Source organism: Alligator mississippiensis, chromosome 8 (assembly GCF_030867095.1).
Source record: "Alligator mississippiensis isolate rAllMis1 chromosome 8, rAllMis1, whole genome shotgun sequence".
Classification (NCBI taxonomy): Eukaryota; Metazoa; Chordata; order Crocodylia; family Alligatoridae; genus Alligator; species Alligator mississippiensis.
Window position 1 is genome coordinate 71,697,076 of NC_081831.1, and position 15,958 is coordinate 71,713,033.

The 15,958-nt window shown below is 42.9% G+C and overlaps 1 long non-coding RNA gene across 1 annotated transcript in view; it reads right to left on the reverse strand.

Annotated features, from left to right (window-relative positions):
- Nucleotides 1–2,637: 2,637 nt before the first annotated feature.
- Nucleotides 2,638–15,958, reverse strand: part of LOC109283238 (uncharacterized) — a 259,540-nt gene continuing 246,219 nt past the window's right edge. Inside the window, exons 3-4 of the long non-coding RNA XR_009464008.1 lie at nt 3,328–3,366; nt 2,638–2,734 (exon numbers count right to left, since the gene is read on the reverse strand). This is a non-coding gene — a long non-coding RNA (uncharacterized LOC109283238). The remainder of the gene's footprint in view (nt 2,735–3,327; nt 3,367–15,958) is intronic.

Consider the following 15,958-nt stretch of genomic DNA (forward strand, 5'->3'; position numbering starts at 1 on the left):
AAATTATTTGTGCTTCTCTGCTGATTTGGACTGTCAGATCTTGGATGTGGACTCCCCGCATGTGTCATTAGCATTTTACTATGCTCATTGGCATTAGGGCTGAAGAAAGTAGAGATTTGATGGGAAAAAGCATGCAGTTCAAATGTGGCAGACTTCACCTTTCTCAGTGTGGTGAAAATATAGTCATAGGTGAAGATTCCTAGTTTTCATCTGTTTAAAATAATTTCTATTTTTGCAAATAAACATTGCTTGGATGCTTAATGAAAACACTCTTAAGGGCAGCAGTGAAGGTCTCTGAAGGCCAAAGCGGATGTTGTAACTTGCTGGGACACAGCTGGTCTAGTGAAATTTTAAGCACGTGGTCAACAAAAGCCTGAAGTCTATGAAGAGTTGAGTGCAGGAGCTCAGAGAAGCATGCAGAAAAACATTTATGCGTAAGTAGTGACTTTGGGTATATAAATAAGGACAGTTCCCATGAGAGTAAAAGTTGACCCTTATAAAATACAACAGTATACATAATTTTTACCTACAATCACCCAGAAAATATTTTCCTGGTCTCTTCAATTATTGCTGTTTACTAATTGGAAAGTATGACCAATTTGGCCTGTTTTATCTTTTATAAGGAAACAAGGAGGCAGAAGGTTTGATCGAGGGAATTGTGATTGTTACTCTGACAACAGGAAACCGGTGAAAAAAGGCTAAGATAGGGGTTTTCAAACTTTCTGGATCAGTGTACCCCCGGTGGCTAGACACGCAGCGGCAGGGGGAAAGGGGGCGGCGCGTGGCTGAATGCGGAGCAGTGGCAGCTGCCATGTGCAAGCTTCCCCTGCATCCAGCCAGGCAGGCGGCTCCTGCATGGCAGCACGGGATGGTGCATGGCGGTGCCCCATCCCCACCCACCCTAGGGCCTTCTCAAGTACCCCTGGGGGTGGTTGACAACCCCTGGGCTAAGGTATTTGAAGGAAAACAGGCAATGGAAAAGATGAGCTCTTCTTTCTGAACTAAAAAGGCTTCTTTCTCTCTAAACAGGTTCCTTAAGCTGAACTGAAGACAGAAGGCAGATAATGGCAACAGTTATCATGAGCAGCAATGCTGGATTTCTGCCTCTGTCCTCCACCTGACAGAACCGCCATGGATGTTAATCCTCTTTTCTCTTTCTAGTTGTCCATGAGAATCGACTGTCTCTGTCTCGTCTGCAGCATATGCAGTTAGCTTGCGCAAACTCCAATCACCCATTAAGGTCAATTGTATCAGTAGTTACTGCCTGCTGGGAGAACGTATCATCAATCAGTTTCTTTGACTCTGGGCCAGCTCCAGCCCAGGCACTGATGCATACCGCAGCTGAGGAATGAAAAGCTGGTGCCGCAGATGGCCCACCTCAAGGGACAAAGCTCCTTCTTACCCTTCCCAAAAGGAACAGAGATGGTGATTTGCAGAGGTGGGTAAAATGAAACATGTCAAGGTGAGTTTTAGGATGCACCCAAAATTTTGCTCAAAGATGAACCCAAAATATTGCTCAAAGATGAGCCCAAAATAGCCCACCACTTCAAGAAGGAAGTCTAATGCTTGGAATTCAGGGGAAATACTTTTGCAAGCAAGTACTGTCTCCTCAGAAGATTTTCCCATTAGGTGTGAAATGGGGAATTTCAATTTTTGTCGTATAGTACAAACCAAAAGGAGTAATGCATTTACCTGCATTTTGCATATTATCTTATATTCCACCCCGCAGAGCACATACACACCAGCAGACTCTCCCTATATCTGAAGAAGGGTATTTGTGCCTGAAAGCTTGCAGAGAACAATTTTCCCAACTATTTAGTTGGTCAAATAAAAGATGTCACATTTACCCAAAGAGCCTTGTCTGCCTATGCTCTCAACAAAGAACTCATGGCAGATCAGTTGGTTATAGACAAGAAAAGGTTGAATAAAAGTGGAAGACTAACTGTATGCCATTTACAAGACCCACTTCCAGCTGCAACATATAATTTCTTTCTGTGCCTCAGCATGTACAGTGCATCAACAGCCTTCCCTATATGCTCTTCAAATAAATTTGAGTTAATAAGCATTAGGGAACCTAATGGAATCTACAATCTGCTGCAACTTACTCTATATTTGGCCCAATGATTTAAAAATAGTTGTTAAATGTTTTAAAAAATCTTTTGTGTGTGCCATGATTAAAAGCTAACACAACTCACAAAATGCAGTGAGTGTGTGTTGGACCCCAAACTTAATGAACGAGCTCTTTCTTTTCCTGAATTGTACAAGAGTCCATAATTATCCCCAGCAAGTACATTTTGCGTATGGATGAAGAAGGCACTACAATACTTCGCCATTTCCAGGATCAATTTATGTACATAATAAAAAGTAAAAAAACAGTCATTGTGACTGCTGTCATGTATAACAATAATTGGCTCATTAACCTATAGTATACCATCCGGTTCCCATTATCAAGGTCAAATACAAAAATGGATGAAATTCTATACCCATGTCATATTTTACAGAGAGGAAGACATGCCTCATTTACTGATTCTGTATGAATACCCACGCTATTAATGCTACGGTAAGGCTTTTAAGGGCCTGAGAACAGACTGAGGAAAAGAAAAAAGAAAACCAAACACACAGAGAAAAGTGCCATGTACTTTTATTATTACTGTCTAGTGAGCATGTGAGACCCTCAAGTACTGATTTATTATACCGCGATAAACACAGTGCTGCAAAGTTCCTCCTTCAGTTCCTAAGAAATAAACAAAGAGAAAATCTTGTTAAATCCCTACTGTGCCCTACAAACTTCACCATGGGCAGCAGATCATTTTAGCTGATCACACTAAAAAAAGTTTATTCCATTTGGCAACCAGGTCATGGCCTACAAAGTTATAAGCCAAATGCTAGAGCAAAAAAACAAACAAACAAATCCCCATTATTGATACCCACTCAAAGCCAATGACATATAAACTGTTAGCATCAGGAAATTCCTCTGTGTTATGTGTTTGTAAGATGCCTAGCAAAATCTACTTCTTGATTGGTGCTCTGATGTCCTACTGTAATCCAAATAGTAAATAACAACAGAGTTGCTTTGCAAAACTGGCACAAAAGCAATTCTATCACAAGGATCCATTCTCTCTCATGGATAGAATGAATAAATCTGGTGAAATATTCTTGCTAATGCTATCTGAATTGCCAAAAGGTAGGAAAAAGTAAGAAAAGATAGAGAGATCTCTCTTCTGGTGAGCCTATTTTCTTTCAGGTTGGGGCTAGGGTTTCCAACCCAAGAATGTTTTTAATGACAAGCTGGAAACTTTTTACTAACAACCAAACTTTTTTACTGACCTGTTTTACAGAATGTAAACGTAATCCATCTGCCAGGCCCTGGAAAGCAGTAACAAGGGATGGGTTCAAAATTAGGAATTTACCACACACTTCCTAAATCTGGCTTGAGCCTACCCACCCAGAAACCTGGGCAAACACATTTCAACTGGTGTTCTAATGTGAACAAATGTGTCTGCTATTAAACATTAAGTGAAACCAAACACTGAAACCTTCGTCCCACTCTTGCCACTCTTTCCTCTCCAAGACAGTCACTTCCCCTCCCTTTGCATTCCCCCTTCACCCTCTTCAACAGGGTTTGCCCTTAGGTGCAGTAAAGGGTCTTGCTTGCTGCCACAATGTCTCCAGTTAAATCAGGGGCAGGGGAGGCTCCAGGGTTGCTCTTGCCCCATGTCTGTTAGCAACAGTGTGGGGTGCCAGGCTGGGCAGGCTGTGTAGGTCACTCCTTTCAGGAGCTCCTGCTCCCTGCCCAGTCCCCCCAGGCCCTCCCATTCTGCCTCTACACCAGTGGTCCCCACACCCTGATACCCCTGACCACTCTCCCCACCCCACCCCACAACCTTACCCCTGCCCACCCCACTTCCCCCATTCTGGCATGGACCCCACTCACCGCCTTTCCCCACTGCTGACCTGCAGTTCTGTTCTGGCTGCAATGCTCCCCTCCCTGGCCTGCCTGTGGCTGCACAGCTGATGGTCATTGCAAGCAGGCAATGGCTGGTGCATGCTGTGGGAGAACATGGCTGAGGGCAGCGTCTGGGGACTAGGGAGGCTTTCACGGGCCATGAAGCCCTGATAAAGGGTTCCCTGCAGGGCACTGAGCTCTGCTCCTGCTCAGACACAAGGTGGCTCTGCTCCTCCTCTGCCTGTCCATTAACACACGCATCATTTTGATAGTGGAACCTCAATTAAAGTCATGGTTTCTTAGATTTTCTTTTCTTTTACAGACAGTTCAGTTTTCATTACATAGTAAAGACAAGTGTTCTTAGTACTTTTGGGGGGACAGGTGGGAACCCTGATTGGGGCACTGATGCAGGAAACGTTACGGTAATTGAAGTATGGACTCCATTCAACTGTGGGGTGGGGAGAGAAGAAGCAGCTTACAATAAGCACTTAAACTCCTGCTCCTCCAGGGGTGTGGTTGTGGAGGACTGTCCAAACAAATGTTAATGGAAAGGGAGAAGGCTGACTCCCCAAATGCTTTCACATGGGACAGGCTGTTCCAAACTCGGAATTATGCAACTTAGTTCAAAAATAAGTTATCACTTTGAGGAAAAAGAATGACTTATAAAACTTGAACAAATTTGAGGAGGATGCAAGGGGCAGGCATTTCAGATTGCATTATCAAGAAGATGCAATGGAGCCCAGGCTGAGAACTTATAGTAAAGACCGTACTTTAAAATGCCGTGATGTCACAGAGGATTATTAATAGTGAGAATCCCTGCTGCACAGGATGCTGTATGGTTTATGCTTTATAGGAAGTGCCTAATGGTCCATGATGCTAACAAGAAGTGGCTTTATTGGGATACGGCATAAATGGATATAAACAACTCATTTAAGAACATATTTCCAGACAAATCTATTTTCCTATGCTATTTTTATACGAGCTGGTAAAACGCTCTCCCTCTGAGTAATAATTGTGCATGGCATATCATATGTTAATTGCAGTGCAGATTGATTTATTCTTTTTTTGTGCCAAACCTTCCAAGCCAAATTATAACTAAAGTGCATTGCATGAGCTAAAGGAGTGGCCTAGTTGTAAAGGAGCTAAGATTGCCACCCCTTCCCACCAGAAGAAAGTGTTTTACTTCAGAAACATCATTATTTCATTTAGAACTAATATATTGCACTGCAATTTATGCTCACGTGGTTATATCAATTAAGAATAGCTCTGCCTGCCATGATAATGGTCACCCAAAATGCTGACCCATACAGGTGATTTGGAAAGCACTGTCTCTTGCATGCACTAGTAGAGACTCTTGTTAAATTCAGCTGGTATAGAATGAAGTCCACAGGTTGAGTTGAGTTGACATGTTGACAGGCTTCCACGCAATGACAAACTCATGTTCTCCCGAGTCCTATGGTCTGTACTGCAAACTATGATGGAGATTACCATAGCTAAAAACTACATTTGAGAAAAATCCTGGTCCCATTTAAGTCAGTGTGAGTTTTACCATTGACTTCTGTGGGGCCAAGATTTGACTGCTGCCTTGGAAAATGTAAAAGGTCTGATTAAATTGTTATAAATTTATGATTCAATTATTAGCTGTTACTAGTAGGTATAGCTAAGCCATGGACATCTTTATGAGAGAGTAGCTGTTGCTTATCTGATGATGAGGAGGAGAATAAATAAGAATATGATACTGATGTGTTCCATCAATAAAGCAGATACATACTGAAAATGGCAGAACACAGAGCTACACATAAGACAGATAAAAATGCAATATATTTGTTGTACCTTTCTCCTGACAAGTGTACAAGTGTGTGGCTTGGACATTTGCATGCCGATATGCCAGGCAGTCCGAACCATGTACTGCAACACTTGCAGCTAAATGGCAGTTTTGTGATTGAGTTTCAATTTATTTGAGATTCAAAGTTGTGAGTAAAATTATGCCTATGATTCATTAATTTGAAGTCTGGCAAGTATCATTACGCAGAAATTTGCATACAAAAGGTGCTGCTTTTTAAATACTTATGACAGTAAAAAATAAATGAGTGTACAAATAACAGTTTGCATGAATATGCATATGGCTTAATGGGAGTATTATTTAATCCTTTCCTAAAATTTGCCTAAACCAGTGAGGATCACAGATGGCCCTCAGGAGACTCTGGTGTCTCCTAAATCACCAATTCTAAAGCCTGCAATGCAGACTTTGGCACAGCTATAGTTTATTCTTCTCAGTGATTTCAATGCCAGAGTCAGAAGGGACTCTAACCTCTGGAACAGAATCATCAGCAGGGAAGGAGCAGAAAAGGTCAACACCAATGGCATCCTCCTCTTGAACAAATGCACGCAACATGGACTCACCATCACCAACACCCTGTTCCACCAAAAAAACAGGCACAGGATATCATGGCAAAACTCATGATCTAAGCATTGGCACCTGATTGACTATGTCATCATCTATGCCTGGGATTGCAAAGATGTCTGAATCACCCAAATTATGCTAGGACCTGATGACTGCTGGACAGATAATTGACTCATTTGTTCAGTTATGCCACTCAAACTGGGTTTTAAACAACGGCTGCAGCAGAAGCAATGCTGAGGGAAGATCAAAGTTGGAGGACTCAAGGACCCAAGTAAATGAGACCTCTTCCACTACTGTCTCAATCAAAAACCGATGAATTCCAATCAACAACCATGGGAGAATGTCAGCAGTGAGTGGGGTGCCCTCAAGCCACTGTTACTAGTGCCTGTGAGAAGAGACTTGGATTCTCTACCAGGAAACATCAAGACTTCTTTGATGAGAATGACCAGGATTTTCAAGAGTTGATCAATCACAAGTGCAAGGCCTTTTGTGCTTGCAAACAACACCAACTCCAAGCAAAAGAAATTGAATCTCCAGCAAGCTGGGGAAGTCCAAAGGAGGACACGTGATACAAAGAAGAAATGGTGGGAAGACAAGGCTGAGATTCAACAACTTCTTAACATCCACAATATGTACAGTTTTTCCAGTGCCTCTAAAGCCATCTATGGTCTGATCACTCAGAAAGCATCTCCCTTGAGACCTAAGGATTCAGGAGACCTGATCAGGAAAAGGGGAGCCATCAAAACTCATTAGAATGAGCATTTTAAAGACTTTCTCAATTGAGACACATGGGTCCACAAGGCCTGTGTGACTAGCCACGTCCACTGGCTCAATGACACTGGATCCAAGCTGCAAGGCAAGATAGCTATACACCAGCTTCACAGTTTGCTTCCATCCTGGTGCAAGCCTAGCTCCTCAGAGTAAGCTAAAGCAAACTGAAGGCTGCTCTACCTTACACAAGCTGCTAACAGCCTCCAGACATGATCTGAGAGCCATGGAGAAATCTAATACAATTATATTTTTGCCACTGTCTTAAAGTACTGCAATATGATCTCAATGTGAAAACTCCTTTGTGCATGCAAAGCAAATATGTATATTGGTTTATTTGTATGTGCAAGCATTCACAGGTCCCCGCTGTGCAGAGGTAGCCCACACTACTCAGCTTTGTTTAGACAAGTGAAAGCCTCCTCTTCTCTGCATATGTTAGTGTCCTCATTGTTAGAGGGGTAGTTGGGCCTTTCAGTAAAGTGGCTTTTGATCAGAAAATGCCAGTTTGTAAAATCATCAATTTTGCTATAGGAAAACTAAAACATTTTCCACAGGATGGGAAAGCCATTTCACCCTTAGGATGGAGACTTTTCCTTGTGGATGGTAGGGGAGCTTGGGGCTAAAACCCAGGTATGGGCCTAGGTCACCTGTGCAGTGAAGACATATAGACACAGCGGGCATGTTTATGGCACCACAAAATGCACCTGGCTCATGTCTGTACATGGCCTAGGGGATAGGGTGAGGATTTCCTCTAAGCCTACAGACTAAGTAGCTACTATTTTAGTTATTGCACACTGGAAAAAAATCTTCTTGAAATTAGGGCTTCTTAAAAATACCAGTCTATTGGTAGCCTTTTACAGATGTTTGGGGCAGCGATCCCAGCTCCTTCACCTTCTGGTAAAGTTTTAGGCAGATTAAAGGTATTCAAGCCATTTCATTAATGAGGCTATTTACAGTCTTTATGGAAAGAAAAGAACATACGTCGGGTTGGTATCAAATTATTTATACACTGTAGCCTTGGCTGGTGTTTTACCAATATCCTTCTCATTGTTTGCAAGCAAGTAAAGAGAGATGATCACACGAAAACTGAACGGTATACCAACAAGAAGATTTTCAACTGTGAGGCAAGCATGTGACTTTAGGACCAAACCTCTTTCCTGACAGATACGCATAACATTTCATGATAAAGTTAACTGGAGTTACATTTATAAGACAGAATAATGTGGCTCTTAGATAATTTGTGTGGGTTTTTTTAAATTTCATCATGAAGTTCCTTGATCAATGCTGTGCCTGTACCCATTATTGCAGACAGCAAAGTTACACAGTTATAAGCAAGTTCACCAACCTAGAAAAGATGTATGGACTACAGTGTTAGCGACAGGAATGATATAATGATGCTAGCGGCATCCTGCGGCCAAGACTTGAGTTCAGAGTTAAGAGGATGATTCCTTCATTCAGTATTCGCTATCCATTCATTTTATTTTGCCCTTGCCAACTTGGGGCATGGTTTAAGATTTTAATCTTCCTATATTGCTCAACTTGTTTCCACGGTTCATTTAGTTGCTACAGATAAATAAATATTTAAAAACCACATACAACAGTTTCGGGTCTGTGCATGCAGCTGTGTAGGGCGTACGTTATCCAATGCCCATGGCACCAGCTTCCAGAAACTTTGCTGTACCCTCCCTAATGCTATTCATATAATGTGATTTTTTCCAAGTTTGGCTTTCAGGGAGACCTTTCACCCGTTTCCAAAAAAGTAGGTCATCCCTCCATTCATTAGTGATCAGGGCAGTATATATTAGCATGAGATGTCTGGAAAGGAAACAGAGCAACAGCCAGTGCATTAATAACACAGTAAAAATACAATGTGTGACTGTATGTGTAATGTGCAGAATCAGGTCGTACCTATATGAGGCAGAGTTGGACTAAGAACATAGCATTTCAATATTGATCTGAATTAAATTTAAACTAGGACACAAAGTTTTGGTAACACCAAAATCTGGCGAACACTTTTTAGGCAGATTGAATCTTAAATGGTGGAAACCTACAACATCTCTTTAGCAAAATCATATTGAAAAATAAAACCCACATGAGACTGAAACTTCTGCCTCTTGAGCTAAAATCTCTGGAGTCACTGGGTGCATCCACATATACACCTGACTGCACAGTTGTTACTGAGCAGTTATTTAATACTTGCTTTAGCAAATACTAAATGACTGCACAGTAACTGCTGGTACTGCACAGTCCTGGCACGGCACAGGTTATTTCCAACCCAACTGTGCAGTAGCAACGAGCTACCGTGCAGTAGCAGCAGCATCGCGGTTCTTGCCCACTGATGCTACATCACTGTAGCTCGTCACTACGGTGTCAAAGCACCTCGTGTAGATGCACCCACTGAGTCTGCATCTACATTATGGTATGGTTTGACAGAGTTCAACTGTGTTGATATAAGCTCTTCAGAAACAAACAGGAAAATGTGTTTCTGCCCCAGTTCTTGACATTTCCATCTGTAGGTAATGCAGGTAGGAGTTAATTGAGCGAGGATAGTAGTTACCGCAGCATGATCTTAAGGTGATCTGTTGTAGTATATAGCAGTTTCAAATACTTGGGCCTCTACACATGTATCCTGGTTTTTAAACTTGCTTTATGCTTTACTCGTCATCAGGTTAGTACAATTATAGCCAAGAAGTAAAAAGTATATGGCCATGTGGCATGCTTACAGGATTGCTAGGTATTTATCATGAAAGTGGACATTCTGTTTCCAATCCAATCATTAAACGTCTGGCTAGTGTCATTAAGCAGACCTTGCATTGCCAGGAATGCTGATGCATAAAACAAAAGACAATCAAGACATTTGAAAAAAAAAGGGGGGGGGGAAGTGTATAAAACTTGCACATTGCCTTGGTCAAAGGAACAAACACCATTTCATCTATGGCTGGTCAGAGTTCTCCTACATAATGCCTGGCTTCCACTCCCTCCATTGCTCAGGCTGCAATAGCAGCCAGAGTCTCCTGGGTCTTCCCTCCTGCCTTCAGCTTTTGCTGCTTGCCCCCACCCCAAGTGCAGCCGAGCCTGCTTGGGGAAGGAGAAGATGAGACTGGGAACCTGGGTGATGGTGTGTGGTGCTGATGTGCAGCCTGGAGAGGCCCGTAGCGTGCCCTGGTGTGACCCACAAGCCTCTGCTGGTGCAGTCTGCGGGTCCTTTGCCCCCCAGCTGCTTTAGAAACATTAAACATTAAAGGACGAACCTTCTCCACGTGAGGGTGCCGAGGGATACACTGAGCCTGCATCATTCTCAGACTTGAAAGCCGCACTTTGATCTTATTTCTAATGTCTCAGGTTATTTGCTGTGCAGGAGTGCGTGAAGAAAGATCCTCCCCAGTGCAGAGACAAGCAGGGGTAAAGAGAAATGGCATCGGTCTGCAGATGCTCTCATCAAGCGGTGATTGGGGGAGAGGCATGAATCAAATGGGTCTCTAATAATGGGTAATGGTGAACTCCAACCAGTAGTTAAGTATTATAGGACAGCTCCCTCCCTCTCCTTGCAGCTATGTCTGAAGCAGAGGGATTAATTATAAAATGGACATGCTTAGGAGCTGCCTTTTGGCTTCCAGAAAGCAGTGTCAGTGAGGCCTCTAAACCCCAGTGTAAGTAAACCCTTTTTATCTACGTGATTTCATTAAGCAGGGCATTTCTGAAAAGAGCTCCTCTCGCTTGGTATGCTGCTGTCTTCAAGAGCTTCTTTGAATCCCCCTGGTGGGACTCAAACTCCCTGGTCTTGAACCCTGAGCAGCTGTGCCTTCGTGGAGGAGATGGAATTACTACACTGCTGAATTAAAAGCTGTGACTAGCAGACAGAATAGGGAGGAAGGTAAATGTATTTTCAGCTGAATTTAGCAGGTTTAAAGGATTGGACCTGCATATGGGAAGCAAGACTATCCAGAGCTATAATGAATACTAGCAAACTTGGGAAGGGGCATAAAATCACAAGCTTCACAGTTTAAACCAATCTTGAATGAGGACAGAATAGGACAAGACCTTCATGGGCTCAAATTATCACCCTACCTCGAGATTTCTTTCGCCTTCCATTGAAGTGCATGGTGTCACTTAGCGACAGGTAGCTGGATTCGGAGGATGTGGGCTGATTCCCAGTACTGCAGTGGGTGGGGAGACTACACTAGCAAGTCATGGTAGTAACTCCTGCTTGCTCTGCAGCAAGGGAAGACCCCGAGCTCAGATAAATGAGGTTGCAGTGTATGGGAGGGACGGAGAGCTCCTTAAATCATGAACTCTAAGAGAAGATTCACAATTTAGCAAAGCATTAGCCACGTGGCTATAGCTACAACCAGCTGGACTCTGACTTCACTGTAGTTGATGGCAAACTGCTAACAAAGCTTAGCTTCTTCAGCAAACCTGGGTCAGAGGTGTAACAGTGCAACTCTACACCTGGGGCAGCTCTGCAGCACTGGCTCCTGCCAGGCCGCATGCAGTAGTACAACCAACAAACTACAGCAATGGCTATTTTTGCATCCCCTGCTTCACTCGCCCTCTCCCCCCAAAGTTGGCATCCCAGGCTGCTACTTGGACATCCCCTTCAGTTACACCACTGACCTAGATAATCTCTCTTTTTTTTTTTTCCTTATAGAGTAGGTGCCAGACACCCACAGTTTGCACTGCAGCAATAAGAGAGAATGGCTGTCAGGTCCTCCTAGCTGACTATGTTTTTATGCCCCTACACTTCCTTACCTGTACTGACAGATCCCGTTGTTTCTGCATTAATACTTAAACTACTTAAAACAGGGGGAAAAAAAACAAGCTCTAAAGGCATTACTAAAATAATAAAAAGAGCACCCACAAGTCATGTAGGCTCTGGGGAAAGCTCACATGAAAGGATGAAAAGAGAATGCAAAACTTTGAACCTAGCAAGTCAAAAATGAGGACATCAATACTGCCTAGATCAGGTATATAGCCTCTGACTCGCACCATACTGTGAGGCATGTTGTAATGCACAGCTTTGTCATCTCAGGATCCCAAAGCAACTTTGCTAATATTGCACAATTAAACCCCAAATCACCTATCTGATGGGTGCCATAAAGCGCCATACCAGCTCCCTGCTGCACTGCACTTGGAAGTAAAGAGACTGCACTGCTGCAATCCTGGTAGATGGTAAATACAGAATTTCTAATGTTATCAGTTTCTAAAAGGTGCAAGTTAGTCTATGTGGGCACATCTACACATGCGCTTTAATGTGCAGTAGACTATTTTACTGTGTATTAAAGCGTCACAAAAAACTATGACATTACACTAATGTGCAGTAAAACAGTCTATTGCACATCAAGCATCACTAAAACAGCATGCAAATGCGCTAGTGCACATTAGTGCAGTACTACCTCACGTTGGATGGTGCCTATACACGAGAGTAGAGGCTGCTCTGACACACTGTAATTAATTACTGCCTGTGCTAATCATGTAATTACAGAGTATGGTAATTACCGTGCTTCAGCCAGCATCTGCATCTCGTGTATCAGCATCCCCCTGCTTCAAAACAGCGGCGGGGGTGCTTTATCTAAAGTTCATCAAATGAGCTCTTGCAGCCATTCTAATTAAAGCATCCCCCAAAGCCACCCTTCGAGCAAGCACCCCACCCTTGGAGCCCAGAGGTGCTTAATGTGCTTTTAAAAGGTGCATTAATGCCCATGTAGATGGACCCTGTGTTGCATAAATGGGGAAAGTGAGGCCCTAGCAGGTTAAGTGAGTCAGTCAGAATCACTCTGCCCGCAGGTCTTGTCGAGAAAAAAAATCCATACTCAGGACAATATTTTGTCTTCACATCAACATCCTTTTCTCTTGCTCATTGTATTTTCCTTTGTTTTGTTTTGTTTTCATTTATTTCCTACAAGGCTGCTTGAAAGGGAAGCAATATATTGCTACGGTTTTATCAGAGACAATGGCACTAGACTGTAGACTGAAAAGCCCAATACCTGAAGAATATATACAGCAAGTCCTCAATTAAAATACATATAAATTGAAACAACCTGTCAAGTGCTAATAGGGTCATTAACCTCCACTACATCGGGGAGCTACCCTATCACCAATAAGCTAAACAACGATGGCTTTCTTTAGGCTTTGGCTGCTACTCTATGATGTCGGTAATCTATGAGCAACTGACAGAAAACATTTGTCACGCTCCCAGAACCATTACACCTTCCCCTATACATAAATGTGTGATTTTATGAGGCAACATGAAAAAGGAGGCAAAATCCTAACTATGGGCCTGATCCTGCAACTTTCAGAGTCTGAGTAGCACCGTGCATAACGTTTGTCATGACTTCAGAGTGATTACTCATTTGAGTAAGTGTTTCTCTGTGCACGCAATGGTGGAGCATTAGACCGTAAAGCAATAAAGGAGAACTTGACATTTTGTCACCGAAGTTTTTTTAGATTATAGAAGAGTCAACGATCAGGCTAGCAAGGAATATTGTTAAGAAAAACCTCTCTCCCAGTCACATTCTATAAATGCAAGAATAGACCAAAGTCATTTTAAAGAAAAATAAGAGATAAAGACAAGGAAGCATTTATAGTTGAGTGGGACCATAGGGCAAATTTCAATGGAATAGTCTTGTTCTTCTTTCTCGCCTGCAATTCTGGTAGCACCACAACTTGAATCATACTTAGCTGTACACATTTGCTACTGTAATGTCTGTGCTTTAACAAGAAATGTGCACAATCTATACAGAATTAGAGGAGAATGCCAGTGCTACATATAGCTGTGATAGGCCCAAAGTTTTCCCTGGGTTGTGAACATACACTCCTGGTATATCTCAGTAGCAGCCCCAAAGGAGCATACAAAAGCCAAACTTGGGCCATGTTATTTTATGAGAAATGCAAAATTTGTTGTGAAAATATTTTTCTCTCCCCTGTCTTCCCCTCAATTTTTATTATTTTAAAAGAAGAACGAACACAGATCTGCTTTTAGGATTTATGAGGCTTTTGTTTCTTTTTTACGGACCTGGCTACATTTTTATTCTCTCCTTTATTCATTCAGGTAAAAAATCATGTTTAGCAGGTTTCTTCCAGCCATATTGTTTGGATCACTGATAATCTTTCTCTTCCGGTTCCAGGGGTATTTGGAGATAAGACCCACACTAATTTGTGTCTCTATGCTTTTCTCTAACTTTGACTCTTAGTATCCTTTATCTTGCAGTTTGCATACAACCAAGCAGAAATCACTACCAAATCCTTTTTTCCTTTGTTCTCTGTATATTGTTCCGCATATGGAATGGATCCAAATCCCCACGTCCTTAAAATGCTGGTTGGTTTTGTACTGTTTCTAAGTGGCATCCATATCTTATACTAGTCACACAACTTGGAATTTCTCATGTGTCAGCTCCTCCACTGCCAAATGTCCCAAAGTTTGTTCAGTCAGTCAGTCATCGGTGGCATCCTGGGCCGTTTACACCTGGCTGCAATTGCACATCTTGCGGCAGCTAACATATGGCGGACTAGCTTAGATGCTTGTAAGACATAAATCCGCTTGATTAGCAAACCAAATAGATACAACTCACTTTTCACTGGTGAGACTCTGATGGCATGCCTACGCTGCTCGAGCACTGTGCTGAGGAGCAAAGCAGTGAAGCACAGCCTGCCTCCTCGATGCATATTATTCCCTGCAATGCATGTAATACAATTGCTTTAGTGGGGTGCTGGGCATGGGCCATAAAGCTCTCCTGAGAGTGCTGCAGCACAGTGACGACAGACAAGTCTACACTGGGTCTGCAATGCTCTTGAGACTGCAGCTGAAAAATAAGCCCCACCTGCTCTAAGCACAGAACTGAGGCAGAGTGGACGCTCTGAGGGTCCCCCCGGCTGCCAGGGCATTTATACATATAGATTTGTCTAGAGTACTAGATAAAGTACTAGAATACACTTTTTCTCTAGTACCTCAAGGCATTTATACATATACATCTGTCTGCTCTGACACACCAGAAATACAACGCATGGGAGCAGACTCGATTAACTGAGTCTGCTTCGCACGCAAGCTGATGCACCTGGTGCGGTGTCGCATTTGTATAAATGGCCAAATGCGCGTCAGCACTGAGAAAATGGTGGCGGTACACTTTTGAACTAAAACACCTTTGCGTAAGCATGTGTACACAATGGAGGTACTAGATTTAATGTGCATTACTTAATGCACATCAAGCATCCAAGAGATAAAGGTCTTAACAGCAGGAGCAGGGGGCATCCCCTCCAGTGCCTCTGCGCTGAGTCTGCAGAAGGCAAAGCAGGACCAAAGCAGTGGTGCTTATGTTTCAGTGGCAGTCTTGAAACCATTACAGACCTGCTCCATTTTAGAGGATAGGTCGTATAAAGTGGGCATGCTGTGCTTTATTGACGGGCTGCTTCACATGGTCCTGAGATGATATAGATACCACATGAGTGATTCTTCTTTTGGGTGGCCTGTAGACTGAGGCTACTGTGATACTACATAACGATAAAGCTGAGATGTTCCCACTGTCCTTCGGTAGAAAGATCATATCATCCATGAAATAATCCAATCTTGAATTGAGACTATCCCACGTATGCTCTAATTTAATTCAGGGATGTCAAATGCAACTGTCCTGATTCAATTCGGCTGATTTGGATTCAGAGATTTGGCCACTGAATTGGCTACCAAAGCTTTGGACAGCCCTAACAGATAGGGATATGTTTCCAGGTGGTGAGGGAGGGAGGGAGGCTGGGACTAGGGAAGGGCAGGGGGAGGGAGGCCGTTCTCAGGACTGCACTGTGCTCCATCTGTCCCTCCATGCCTGAGCTCTGTCTGTCCCCACTCACCCCAG